The sequence below is a fragment of the Pseudorasbora parva genome, chromosome 17, assembly GCF_024679245.1.
Source record: "Pseudorasbora parva isolate DD20220531a chromosome 17, ASM2467924v1, whole genome shotgun sequence".
Classification (NCBI taxonomy): Eukaryota; Metazoa; Chordata; class Actinopteri; order Cypriniformes; family Gobionidae; genus Pseudorasbora; species Pseudorasbora parva.
In genome coordinates this window covers 4,838,128-4,850,629 of record NC_090188.1, presented here as the reverse complement: position 1 = coordinate 4,850,629, position 12,502 = coordinate 4,838,128, and the positions used below count along the sequence as shown (strand labels likewise).

The 12,502-nt window shown below is 44.6% G+C and overlaps 1 protein-coding gene and 1 non-coding gene across 6 annotated transcripts in view; one reads left to right on the top strand and one right to left on the bottom strand.

Annotated features, from left to right (window-relative positions):
- kcnk12 (potassium channel, subfamily K, member 12) overlaps positions 1 to 12,502 on the bottom strand; it is a 51,997-nt gene that overhangs the window by 8,842 nt on the left and 30,653 nt on the right. The gene's annotated exons all lie outside the window — the stretch shown is intronic.
- trnaa-agc (transfer RNA alanine (anticodon AGC)) lies at positions 12,052 to 12,126 on the top strand. Its single transcript has one exon. It is a non-coding gene; the product is annotated as a tRNA-Ala (tRNA).

The window sequence follows — 12,502 nt, the reverse complement described above, 5'->3', positions numbered from 1 at the left end:
AATCTGGCATTTCTCTGGCCTGGACAGAGGCCATTTCAGTTGTCCTGCTGTCTACAGGGATCTGAGCACCAAGCCAGATACATAAAATACAGAGATGATGAGGAGGGATGGTATTTTTTGCCTGTGGAAATCATTAGTCACCGGCTGGAGTGCAGGGGGTCTGCGGAGAACGGGTCCAGGGTGGGATGAGAAGGAGAAGCCGAGTAAGAAATATCTGGCTCACTCTCTTCACTACACTACCATCTGTCCATCACTCGCCCTGTTACACATCGTGCGTCTGATTATTTATGGGTACACAAACATGATATGCACACCAGCTCTTTTTTTATTGTTATTGCTGAACAGAATTTTGCATTGGGGGTTTTCACAGCAATGCCGTGCTTAGAGAAACCATTTTTGGTTCCCCAAAGAAGCTTTCAGTGAGCAATTCTTAAAATAACCATATTTTCTTAATGTAAAGAACATTTAAAATACCTAAAGAATCTTTTTGTCACTATAAAGATTTTTTTTTTTGTGTGTGTGTGGAAGGAAGGATTCCATTGATGTTAAAGATTCTTCATAGGGTCCCACTTTATTTTAGTTGGCCTTAACTACGTTGTACTTACATCCGAAAATAAATACAGTGCACTTATTGTGTTCATATTGTATTGCAAAACACTTTTGCTGATATTGAGGTGGGATACGGGTAAAGTTAGGGGCAGGTGTGGGTCAGTTTAAGGGTAGAGTTAGGGACAGGTGTGGTGGTGTGGGTCAGTTTAAGGGTAAAGTTAGAGACAGGTGTGGTGGTGTGGGTCAGTTTAAGGGTAGAGTTAGGGTCAGGTGTGGTGGTGTGGGTCAGTTTAAGGGTAGAGTTAGGGACAGGTGTGTTGGTGTGGGTCAGTTTAAGGGTAGAGTTAGGAACAGGTGTGGTGGTGTGGGTCAGTTTAAGGGTAAAGTTAGAGACAGGTGTGGTGGTGTGGGTCAGTTTAAGGGTAAAGTTAGGGTCAGGTGTGGTGGTGTTGGTCAGTTTAAGGGTAGAGTTAGGGACAGGTGTGGTGGTGTGGGTCAGTTTAAGGGTAGAGTTAGGGTCAGGTGTGGTGGTGTGGGTCAGTTTAAGGGTAGAGTTAGGGACAGGTGTGGTGGTGTGGGTCAGTTTAAGGGTAGAGTTAGGGACAGGTGTGGTGGTGTGGGTCAGTTTAAGGGTAGAGTTAGGGACAGGTGTGGTGGTGTGGGTCAGTTTAAGGGTAGAGTTAGGGTCAGGTGTGGTGGTGTGGGTCAGTTTAAGGGTAGAGTTAGGGACAGGTGTGGTGGTGTGGGTCAGTTTAAGGGTAGAGTTAGGGTCAGGTGTGGTGGTGTGGGTCAGTTTAAGGGTAGAGTTAGGGACAGGTGTGGTGGTGTGGGTCAGTTTAAGGGTAGAGTTAGGGACAGGTGTGGTGGTGTGGGTCAGTTTAAGGGTAGAGTTAGGGACAGGTGTGGTGGTGTGGGTCAGTTTAAGGGTAGAGTTAGGGACAGGTGTGGTGGTGTGGGTCAGTTTAAGGGTAGAGTTAGGGTCAGGTGTGGTGGTGTGGGTCAGTTTAAGGGTAGAGTTAGGGTCAGGTGTGGTGGTGTGGGTCAGTTTAAGGGTAGAGTTAGGGACAGGTGTGGTGGTGTGGGTCAGTTTAAGGGTAGAGTTAGGGTCAGGTGTGGTGGTGTGGGTCAGTTTAAGGGTAGAGTTAGGGACAGGTGTGGTGGTGTGGGTCAGTTTAAGGGTAGAGTTAGGGACAGGTGTGGTGGTGTGGGTCAGTTTAAGGGTAGAGTTAGGGTCAGGTGTGGTGGTGTGGGTCAGTTTAAGGGTAGAGTTAGGGACAGGTGTGGTGGTGTGGGTCAGTTTAAGGGTAGAGTTAGGGTCAGGTGTGGTGGCGTGGGTCAGTTTAAGGGTAGAGTTAGGGTCAGGTGTGGTGGTGTGGGTCAGTTTAAGGGTAGAGTTAGGGTCAGGTGTGGTGGTGTGGGTCAGTTTAAGGGTAGAGTTAGGGACAGGTGTGGTGGCGTGGGTCAGTTTAAGGGTAGAGTTAGGGACAGGTGTGGTGGTGTGGGTCAGTTTAAGGGTAGAGTTAGGGTCAGGTGTGGTGGAGTGGGTCAGTTTAAGGGTAGAGTTAGGGTCAGGTGTGGTGGTGTGGGTCAGTTTAAGGGTAGAGTTAGGGTCAGGTGTGGTGGTGTGGGTCAGTTTAAGGGTAGAGTTAGGGTCAGGTGTGGTGGCGTGGGTCAGTTTAAGGGTAGAGTTAGGGTCAGGTGTGGTGGTGTGGGTCAGTTTAAGAGTAGAGTTAGGGACAGGTGTGGTGGCGTGGGTCAGTTTAAGGGTAGAGTTAGGGTCAGGTGTGGTGGCGTGGGTCAGTTTAAGGGTAGAGTTAAGGTCAGGTGTGGTGGTGTGGGTCAGTTTAAGGGTAGAGTTAGGGTCAGGTGTGGTGGTGTGGGTCAGTTTAAGGGTAGAGTTAGGGTCAGGTGTGGTGGTGTGGGTCAGTTTAAGGGTAGAGTTAGGGACAGGTGTGGTGGTGTGGGTCAGTTTAAGGGTAGAGTTAGGGACAGGTGTGGTGGTGTGGGTCAGTTTAAGGGTAGAGTTAGGGTCAGGTGTGGTGGTGTGGGTCAGTTTAAGGGTAGAGTTAGGGTCAGGTGTGGTGGTGTGGGTCAGTTTAAGGGTAGAGTTAGGGACAGGTGTGGTGGTGTGGGTCAGTTTAAGGGTAGAGTTAGGGTCAGGTGTGGTGGTGTGGGTCAGTTTAAGGGTAGAGTTAAGAGTTAGGGTCAGGTGTGGTGGTGTGGGTCAGTTTAAGGGTAGAGTTAGGGACAGGTGTGGTGGTGTTGGTCAGTTTAAGGGTAGAGTTAGGGTCAGGTGTGGTGGTGTGGGTCAGTTTAAGGGTAGAGTTAGGGACAGGTGTGGTGGTGTTGGTCAGTTTAAGGGTAGAGTTAGGGTCAGGTGTGGTGGTGTGGGTCAGTTTAAGGGTAGAGTTAGGGACAGGTGTGGTGGTGTGGTTCAGTTTAATGGTAGAGTTAGGGTCAGGTGTGGTGGTGTGGGTCAGTTTAAGGGTAGAGTTAGGGACAGGTGTGTTGGTGTGGGTCAGTTTAAGGGTAGAGTTAGGAACAGGTGTGGTGGTGTGGGTCAGTTTAAGGGTAAAGTTAGAGACAGGTGTGGTGGTGTGGGTCAGTTTAAGGGTAGAGTTAGGGACAGGTGTGGTGGTGTGGGTCAGTTTAAGGGTAAAGTTAGGGTCAGGTGTGGTGGTGTTGGTCAGTTTAAGGGTAGAGTTAGGGACAGGTGTGGTGGTGTGGGTCAGTTTAAGGGTAGAGTTAGGGTCAGGTGTGGTGGTGTGGGTCAGTTTAAGGGTAGAGTTAGGGACAGGTGTGGTGGTGTGGGTCAGTTTAAGGGTAGAGTTAGGGACAGGTGTGGTGGTGTGGGTCAGTTTAAGGGTAGAGTTAGGGACAGGTGTGGTGGTGTGGGTCAGTTTAAGGGTAGAGTTAGGGACAGGTGTGGTGGTGTGGGTCAGTTTAAGGGTAGAGTTAGGGTCAGGTGTGGTGGTGTGGGTCAGTTTAAGGGTAGAGTTAGGGACAGGTGTGGTGGTGTGGGTCAGTTTAAGGGTAGAGTTAGGGTCAGGTGTGGTGGCGTGGGTCAGTTTAAGGGTAGAGTTAGGGTCAGGTGTGGTGGTGTGGGTCAGTTTAAGGGTAGCGTTAGGGTCAGGTGTGGTGGTGTGGGTCAGTTTAAGAGTAGAGTTAGGGACAGGTGTGGTGGCGTGGGTCAGTTTAAGGGTAGAGTTAGGGACAGGTGTGGTGGTGTGGGTCAGTTTAAGGGTAGAGTTAGGGTCAGGTGTGGTGGAGTGGGTCAGTTTAAGGGTAGAGTTAGGGTCAGGTGTGGTGGTGTGGGTCAGTTTAAGGGTAGAGTTAGGGTCAGGTGTGGTGGTGTGGGTCAGTTTAAGGGTAGAGTTAGGGTCAGGTGTGGTGGCGTGGGTCAGTTTAAGGGTAGAGTTAGGGTCAGGTGTGGTGGTGTGGGTCAGTTTAAGAGTAGAGTTAGGGACAGGTGTGGTGGCGTGGGTCAGTTTAAGGGTAGAGTTAGGGTCAGGTGTGGTGGTGTGGGTCAGTTTAAGGGTAGAGTTAGGGACAGGTGTGGTGGTGTGGGTCAGTTTAAGGGTAGAGTTAGGGTCAGGTGTGGTGGTGTGGGTCAGTTTAAGGGTAGAGTTAGGGTCAGGTGTGGTGGTGTGGGTCAGTTTAAGGGTAGAGTTAGGGACAGGTGTGGTGGTGTGGGTCAGTTTAAGGGTAGAGTTAGGGACAGGTGTGGTGATATGGGTCAGTTTAAGGGTAGAGTTAGGGACAGGTGTGGTGGTGTGGGCCAGTTTAAGGGTAGAGTTAGGGTCAGGTGTGGTGGTGTGGGTCAGTTTAAGGGTAGAGTTAGGGTCAGGTGTGGTGGTGTGGGTCAGTTTAAGGGTAGAGTTAGGGACAGGTGTGGTGGTGTGGGTCAGTTTAAGGGTAGAGTTAGGGTCAGGTGTGGTGGTGTGGGTCAGTTTAAGGGTAGAGTTAAGAGTTAGGGTCAGGTGTGGTGGTGTGGGTCAGTTTAAGGGTAGAGTTAGGGACAGGTGTGGTGGTCAGTTTAAGGGTAGAGTTAGGGTCAGGTGTGGTGGTGTGGGTCAGTTTAAGGGTAGAGTTAGGGACAGGTGTGGTGGTGTGGGTCAGTTTAATGGTAGAGTTAGGGACAGGTGTGGTGGTGTGGGTCAGTTTAATGGTAGAGTTAGGGTCAGGTGTGGTGGTGTGGGTCAGTTTAAGGGTAGAGTTAGGGACAGGTGTGGTGGTGAGGGTCAGTTTAAGGGTAGAGTTAGGGACAGATGTGGTGGTGTGGGTCAGTTTAAGGGTAGAGTTAGGGACAGGTGTGGTGGTGTGGGTCAGTTTAAGGGTAGAGTTAGCGTCAGGTGTGGTGGTGTGGGTCAGTTTAAGGGTAGAGTTAGGGTCAGGTGTGGTGGTGTGGGTCAGTTTAAGGGTAGAGTTAGAGACAGGTCTGGTGGTGTGGGCCAGTTTAAGGGTAGAGTTAGGGTCAGGTGTGGTGGTGTGGGTCAGTTTAAGGGTAGAGTTAGGGTCAGGTGTGGTGGCGTGGGTCAGTTTAAGGGTAGAGTTAGGGTCAGGTGTGGTGGTGTGGGTCAGTTTAAGGGTAGAGTTAGGGTCAGGTGTGGTGGTGTGGGTCAGTTTAAGGGTAGAGTTAGGGTCAGGTGTGGTGGTGTGGGTCAGTTTAAGAGTAGAGTTAGGGACAGGTGTGGTGGCGTGGGTCAGTTTAAGGGTAGAGTTAGGGTCAGGTGTGGTGGCGTGGGTCAGTTTAAGGGTAGAGTTAGGGTCAGGTGTGGTGGTGTGGGTCAGTTTAAGGGTAGAGTTAGGGTCAGGTGTGGTGGTGTGGGTCAGTTTAAGGGTAGAGTTAGGGTCAGGTGTGGTGGTGTGGGTCAGTTTAAGGGTAGAGTTAGGGACAGGTGTGGTGGTGTGGGTCAGTTTAAGGGTAGAGTTAGGGACAGGTGTGGTGGTGTGGGTCAGTTTAAGGGTAGAGTTAGGGACAGGTGTGGTGGTATTGGTCAGTTTAAGGGTAGAGTTAGGGACAGGTGTGGTGGTATGGGTCAGTTTAAGGGTAGAGTTAGGGACAGGTGTGGTGGTATGGGTCAGTTTAAGGGTAAAGTTAGGGTCAGGTGTGGTGGTATGGGTCAGTTTAAGGGTAGAGTTAGGGACAGGTGTGGTGGTGTGGGTCAGTTTAAGGGTAAAGTTAGGGTCAGGTGTGGTGGTGTGGGTCAGTTTAAGGGTAGAGTTAGGGACAGGTGTGGTGGTATGGGTCAGTTTAAGGGTAAAGTTAGGGTCAGGTGTGGTGGTGTGGGTCAGTTTAAGGGTAGAGTTAGGGACAGGTGTGGTGGTGTGGGTCAGTTTAAGGGTAAAGTTAGGGTCAGGTGTGGTGGTGTGGGTCAGTTTAAGGGTAGAGTTAGGGACAGGTGTGGTGGTATAGGTCAGTTTAAGGGTAGAGTTAGGGACAGGTGTGGTGGCGTTGGTTAGTCTAAGGGTAAAGTTAGGGACAGGTGTGGGGAACTAGTTGGATTAAATGTTTGACCCAGCATGTTGGGTTTTCATGTTTAACCCAATTATTGGTTAAAAATTACTACAATGTTGGGTTGGAAATTTAATCTAGAAATGTCAGTCATTAAAATGACTAAAAATAACACACACATCTACACCAATACAGACTTCAGAAATGAAAATATGAACATTTATTGATAACCTATGGTGGCCCAGTAGTGCAATCGTACTAAATTAAACCACAACAAAACGAAATCGCCACAACACAACGGAAATGCTCCCGACCACGAGGGGGCTCTCGGAGTGCAATAAAGTTAGTTTTCCTTGCCATTGTTCTATAGATTGGCCAGTCTTACAAAGATATAAATTCTACGGTCAGTTTTAAGTGTATAACCATTGTATATCTACATGAAATATCAATTAAAAATCACCTACATATAGCTGCATATATATACACGTGAACGTTTTTACTTGGGCTTGATGCCCAAGGGAACGTCTGCCAATTCCACCATGCACTTGAAACATATTTGTATGAATTTAAATTACTTTTAACATTTAAAAACAGACATGTTAAAATGTTACATCTTTGTTGTATTCTAAAAAAACTGACTCAATAATGCACAACATTGGAATTTGAACATTTAAACAAAACAAAACAAAAAGTCATTTTAATTCATAAAATTATCAGTTTCAACCAATTGGTGGAATTGGCAGACGTTCCCTTGGGGCATCAAGCGCTGTGATCGCGAGTAAAAATGTTCACTTTGTAAGACTGGCCAATCTATAGAGCAATGGCAAGGAAAACTCAGAAAGTCCCCCTCGTGGTTGGGAGCATTTCCGTTGTGTTGCGGCGAATTCGTTGTGTTGTGGTTTAACTTAGTACGGCTGCACTACTGGGCCCCCATAATAACTAGATCAACCATGCAGAAATTGACAACACATGAGTAAAAACTGTGTTTGTTTGTAAATATGAATTTGAAAAAACTATTTTTTAAAATTCCCATCACTCCCTCTGCATGGACAAAATGAAATGAAAATGCATGAAACTATCACAGTAAGAATTTTGTTAAATGTACTTTTTAAAGAAAGTATTAATTTGAACTTTTTTTTTGTTTGTTTTTTACAAAAACAGCATAAAAGATGGCACATAAATAACTAAATCTTGATATACTATAAACTGTTATCATAAAATAAAATGGTGATATAAGATTTTGATCATATTGCCCGCCCCTATGGTACACAATCACTGCTTTTGGCGCCTGTAGTGGTGCTTTAAAGTCTCCTCTTAAATGCACCACTGATAAAAAAGGTCAACAGTACATTTAATATAAACTTAATTTATATAATTAAACACTCACTTTAGAGACAATTATGCAGCTGTGCAATGAAAAAATATTTTGGTACCAGCTCAAAAATATTCTCAAAAACTTTTTAAATCATTGATTAACCTTTCACTGCTAAAGCTGGGATAAACACTCAGCCATTGTTCCATGATGTACAGAAACCAAAGTGTGACAGAAAATCTTATTTCATAATATTTAAATTACTATTTTACTGTAATTCAACAATGTCTCTTGCCAGGTGAAAGTTTAACAGTCACTATAATAAAGTTTTAGTGCTAGTATATCATGCAGCAAGTCAACATGCTCTTAAGAAATGAATAGCTATTCAACTTCTTGCTGTGCTAGCAGACTGAGAAAATACCCTGCAAGTGAGCAAGGAAGCACATTTATCATTTATTGATTTTGCACAATAAAGTGTTTGAGTTGCCATTTGTAAAGCATCGGATCAATACTCGCGACAGTGAATTCAGCCTGTCTTTTCATACAGGATGACTGTCTGTAAATTGTCAATAAAAGCATTTACTGTACTGCTATGCACGTCACATAGTACTGAGAGTCTGCAACACAAACAAACAACATGGATTTTTCACTGATTTACACAGAACAGGGAAAAGGAGAGAGAGAGAGAGAGAGAGAGAGAGAGAGAGAGAGAGAGAGAGAGAGAGAGAGAGAGAGAGAGAGAGAGAGAGAGAGAGAGAGAGAGAGAGAGAGAGAGAGAGAGAGAGAGAGAGAGAGAGCAAAGGTCTGGATGAGACGTGGGCTGCACTGCACATGTGTGGCTCAATGCTTTCACTCTATCGCATTTTCATTGGCTGTTGCTTTTGCTTGTCAGAGACGGTCAGATGAATTTTAATCTAGTTTGAAATGTATGAATCTGCAACTAGTTGCACTGTGTCTTTGTGGTGCTCACACTAGAAGAGCGATGGCCACACGCTGTGAGTTGGTTGTCTCGGTCATAAAACATGAAAGGCTGAAAAGCTTCAGTCTTATAGTGTGTGCTTGGCTTAACTACACCAGGGGGGACCCATATATGGGAAATACATTGGTATTTCACTAGGATACTGTATGCGCTCAGACAAAATATGCTAGATGTAAATGTCACAGCTGATAGAACACTGATGAGAATATTGCTGGATGATAAATCATATTTACACCAACGAAAATAGTTTTTATTAAGTGACTGTTAGTGTTTCTCTGTCTTACACAAAACCTTATCAGAGCTAAATAGGCCTATTTGATGAGCAGTTATACATTATGACAAATTCATTGTATTTGTGAGAGATGCATACTTATTTTATTGCAAAACTATTTTATATATATAATATTTTTGCAATCAAAGAAGTATTTATCTCTCACAAATATAATGATTATCTTCTTTAAGGTGACATCCTATCCCTGCTCACAGAGAAATCTCATTGGTCTAAAATCATACTTGTACAGCTGCATGTAAAATTACACTAAATACGATATGAACCAATAATAACAAAAACATCCTAGCATTTCCCCCCCAAGAATTCTACACATTTTGCAATAAAATAGAAAAGGTAAAAAGCCTGAAAAGAGACCAGTGTTATTAATATTAACCGGGGCTTGACATTAACTTTTTTGCTCACCGGCCTCTGTGGCTAATGGTTTTCCAAAGTTACTTCCCACTCAGCATTTTCACTGGCCAACATTTTTTTGTTGGGAAATTTGCTGTTGGCTACATGTAAATGACCACACCCGAATCAAGTCTACATGGCATGTATAACATGACAGCTCATCAAATACAACTATTCAGCTCGGATAAGGTTTCGTGTAAGAACTAACAGTTGCTTAATAAAAAACACATTTGTGGTGTAAATATGATTTATCATCCAGCAATATTCTCATCAGTGTTCTATCAGCTGTGACGTTTAAATCTAGCATATTTTGTGTATGAGCGCAGACATAGCCTAGTGAAATACCCATATTTTATATTAATTATATTAAATATCAAAAACCTAAAAAGGTGTGTATCAGACCTGACACAGAGATGAACACTTTACAGTTGGTTTTATGACTGTAAATCACTCTCTTCAAATGATACTGAAGTTAGAAACCTCTATACCAATGTTGTATGTAACTTTAGGGACAGACCCTAAATTTGCAAATATTGAATGTCCAACGTCAAGCCAACTTTATGCCAGTCACATCAGATGCTATGCACTGTGATCTTAGTTTGAAACCATTTTCACGGCTCAATCAGTCATGATGAATTAATCTCTCACGTACATCTCTGCTCTGTTGTTAAAGGGGGGGTGAAACACTCAGTTTCAGTCAATCTCATGTCAATCTTGAGTACCTATAGAGTAGTATTGCATCCTTCATATCTCCGAAAAGTCTTTAGTTTTATCATATTTATAAAAGAAATATGGGCTGTACTGAGTCTTTCCGGAAAAAACCGAGCGCCTGGAGGCGTATCGAGTGGGCGGAGCTAAAGAATGACGAATGTGCACAAAGCGGTGACGTCCTCAAGCGTGGAGAAACCCATCTATCTCAGCTAATACAGATAATGATCCAGAATCAAATCTGAGGCTGAAATAAATTGAACAGGAGAAACGGCAACATCAGGACGTCCGTCTCTGTGGTATGGACTGTATTTAGGGGCCTTTGTGTGTCTTTACTCGCAGTTTATGAGGACATGATTCGGTTTATGGACTATTGTATGCGACTAAACCTTAGAGGTAGCAAGCAAAACAGTTTTGCACGTCAGAGTCAGACTAGTGTTATCCAGAACAACAATGGAGTAACCGTTAGCGCATTTGAATGACGAAGCACGCGATCGTAGCGTTTACTGATGTTTACTCACGCGACGGTAGCCAATAGCAGAGACATTTGAAGTTGATTTACTCACCGGCTGCTTCCAAAGCAGGACCGAATCTTTATCGCTGGGACCGCTCCGTCAAAAACACACTTCTTTGGTATGATTTGGTGAAGTCCTGTGACAGCAGTGACCGTGGAAATCCACTTTGCGACGCGACTGAAGCGATGCCTTGAAGCTTCCCGTCATTTCTGCGTTCAAATCGGTTCAAATGCAGCGCTGCCTTCCCGGAATGCTGTGCTGAAGCGTTGAAGTCGCTCGACGTCACCCATAGGAATAAAGTGAAGCGCGGCGCGCGACATTAGTGTTCACGGACGACTGGATCTGCACCTGAGAGACTGTTTACGGCGTGCATTTCCTCTCTCGCTCTAGTCACGCGCGCGCGCACCCTTCCGGGAGAAGAGCCCGTACAGCCCATACGAGGACCTTCCGCTCTATTAACGTCAAGTCGACCCATACTCGAAAAAAACTCGCCGAAACTTGTGAGAAACCGGAAGGAGTATTTTTAACACAGAAATACTCCATCAAACGTCCAACATTAGTTTTTGAAACTTTGTCTATGTTTAGGATGGGAATCCAAGTCTTTAACAGTGTAAAAAGCTCAGTATCCATGAAACAGCATTTCACCCCCCCCCCCCCCCTTTAATGATGAGAGTGCAGTTTTCAGTGAGTGAGAGCGCGCTCTGAACAAAACTCATACGTTTCAGCGATTACAAATCTGAACGCCTCTCATTATTAGACATTGCATTCATAAACTCAACAGAATCGCATGTGATTGGTTATAATGCACAATGCAATTATAACAGATGCCTTTTGTGAAGACTCCAAAGTGGCTAGTGGGAGTGACTGTGTTATAGCCTGACAAGCCAGACCCACATCAAGATGTTTGGTCTGGAAACTCACCATTGACAGCTCAATCCGAGGGGCAGGATAAACGGTTGTCTTTCAAACTCCCTCTGCACGCGATAGGATAGCGCTACAACCAACCAGAGCAACGAAGGTGAAGCAGAGCTCGTTGATAGATTAAACATTCGCCGTATCCGGTCGACTCTATACACGATGTGATTGGCCCGGCAAGAGTTAGGGGAATACAGCTCAGAAGGGTATTGAGAGTTGCTAGACGACACTTGCGGGCAGATTAGATTTGCTGCCGCTAGATGTGCGTCTAGATTTCTAGGCTAAGTCCCCGATCACACCGCACTCCCTTTTTTGGTGCGCTTTAATGTTTCTAGGCAACCCCCGAATCACCTGTCCTGTCAGTCAAATCAATGTAACAGTCAACACAACGGAAGGCCCGCCTCTTCATTCATTCGATTGGACAACAGAAAATAAGCGCGATGAAGTTGCGTGCTTTTCCGCTCAGAGTTTACTTTTTTTCAACTTCATGCGCTCGGAGCGCTCCTTCAAGAACGCGAGGCGCAGCAAGCGGTTTAAACGCGAGGCGCCCAGGGCACATAAGCAGCGCGCATAACGCTCTCTGCCAACCGAAATCCATTCAAAAAAGGCGCCTCTCGCTGCAAAAACACGTTCTGTGTGATCGGGGCCTAACTGTGTTACACACCACTGCTGAAATACACCCGCAAATGACGGGTTTGTGGGTGTTAATATCAAGCAGTGATGGTAACTAAAAGTTAAACTATTTTTCAAAAAAAATATTTGGAAAAGGTTGATTCATTTCAACTTAGTTGAAGTTTCCTTTGCAGTAATTTATACTCATACAATATAACACTGAATTAATCCAACCTTTTAAATTGAAACATAACATTAGTAAATAACACAGTAGTCTGTAGACACCATATCTACATTATTGTAAACTCAGCTTTATTGTAAACAGCTTTCCTGTAGCTCAACCAGTAGAGCATGGCGCTAGCAACGCCAAGGTCATGGGTTCGATTCCCAGGGAAAGCAAGAACTGACAATAATGTAAAAAATGTGTACCTTGAATGCAATGTAAGTCGCTTTGGATAAAAGCGTCTGCCAAATGCATAAATGTAAATGTAAATGTAAACTCAGTCCCAACCCGGACACAGAGATCTCAATACATGGTACATAATATAGTGATGAATGTGTCATTCTGAGTAGAAAATGAACTCCAAATGTCACAAAATGGTAAGTTACTAAACCTAACCACAAAAGCAATTATACAACATTGTAAATACAGCTGGAAAACAGCAAAAAAAATCAAGTCCTAGTGCATGATGGGAACACCAGTGTCACAAAAGTTGAGTAGTTTTACTAAATTTTATAACGTTAATATTTAAATTTGAATTGAGTACTAATATAC